This window comes from Echinops telfairi, unplaced genomic scaffold (assembly GCF_000313985.2).
Source record: "Echinops telfairi isolate 266 unplaced genomic scaffold, ASM31398v2 ScPeMD7_1;HRSCAF=3_0, whole genome shotgun sequence".
In the NCBI taxonomy this organism is placed as follows: Eukaryota; Metazoa; Chordata; class Mammalia; order Afrosoricida; family Tenrecidae; genus Echinops; species Echinops telfairi.
In genome coordinates, this window is record NW_022103896.1 from 59,997,082 (window position 1) to 59,998,252 (window position 1,171).

The following is a 1,171-nucleotide window of genomic DNA, read 5'->3' on the forward strand; positions in this document are numbered from 1 at the left end:
CAATGACTATTGTCTAAGTGGCCTGCCTCTAAAGGCATGAGATCCTGCACCTACAATGAAAAGATGCTTAGGGATAAGTCACAGAGCCTATGATGCTCTCCTAAAAGCAAAACGTACTAGAAGTGAGGATGCCAATCAAGAAGCAATATGGAAATACCTAAATACCTAAAATAACATGTTTCATTAATATTTTAAAACTCTTTCCTGTAACATAATCTAGGTTTGTGTACCTCTTTCCTTGTTCTTATTTAAGCATTAACTGCATGAAAAAAACAAACTACCATTGAAGATACCATTTTTTAATACTCAAAATGGTCATGAAGGCAGCGAATCGGTTGTTAACTTATTTCAGTCCTACCCAATAGTTTTAACACCACCGAGCGCTTTTCACCCTTTGCATTACCCAGGAACTGCCGCACAGTACGCCCAGACAGACAGCTGGTGGGGGAGTTGATTCCACCCATGGCCATCCCGTGCTTACAGAGCAGACTTGCTCCCTACGGTTTTCCTGCCTCTAATCCTTGTGGAAGCAGGTGGCTGTGCCTTTCTTCCATGGTGTCACCGAACTGGTTCACACCGCCGATTTTTAGGTTAGTTGCCAGGTTTTATAGAGTCACTGTGAGTTGGTGTCCCATCAATGACAGTGAGTTTGGGTAATGGTTTGCAAGTGCAGACTGATGGAGCCACCCAGCATAAGGGAAGGTTAATTGTTGAGTTAGAAGAGAGTGAAATTGGGTCGCTAAAGAAATTGACCCCTGGGGAAGAATGAGAGAGGAACTCAGATAGGTCCTGGGAATGCCGTGCAAGGTAAGACAGCAAGCATCTGGGGGATCTTGGTTGACTGAGCCATCACAGCTTTTTACGTGATCACTCTGACTGAGATTGTCTTCTAATAGAGACTTCCCCATATAGGTCAAAGACCAGAGCTCCACTTTCTGAAAGGAAAGCAGCGATTGATCCTAAGTGGAATTAGTATATAAGATGAGTTGTGAGATATCTTTAAAAAAAAAAATCATTATATTAGGGGCTCATACAATTCTTATCACAACCCATGCATACATCAATTGTGTAAAGCACATTGGTACATTCATTGCCCTCATCATTCTCAAAACATTTCCTCTCCACTTAAGCCCCTGGCATCAGGTCCTCATATTTTCCCCTCCCTCCCTGC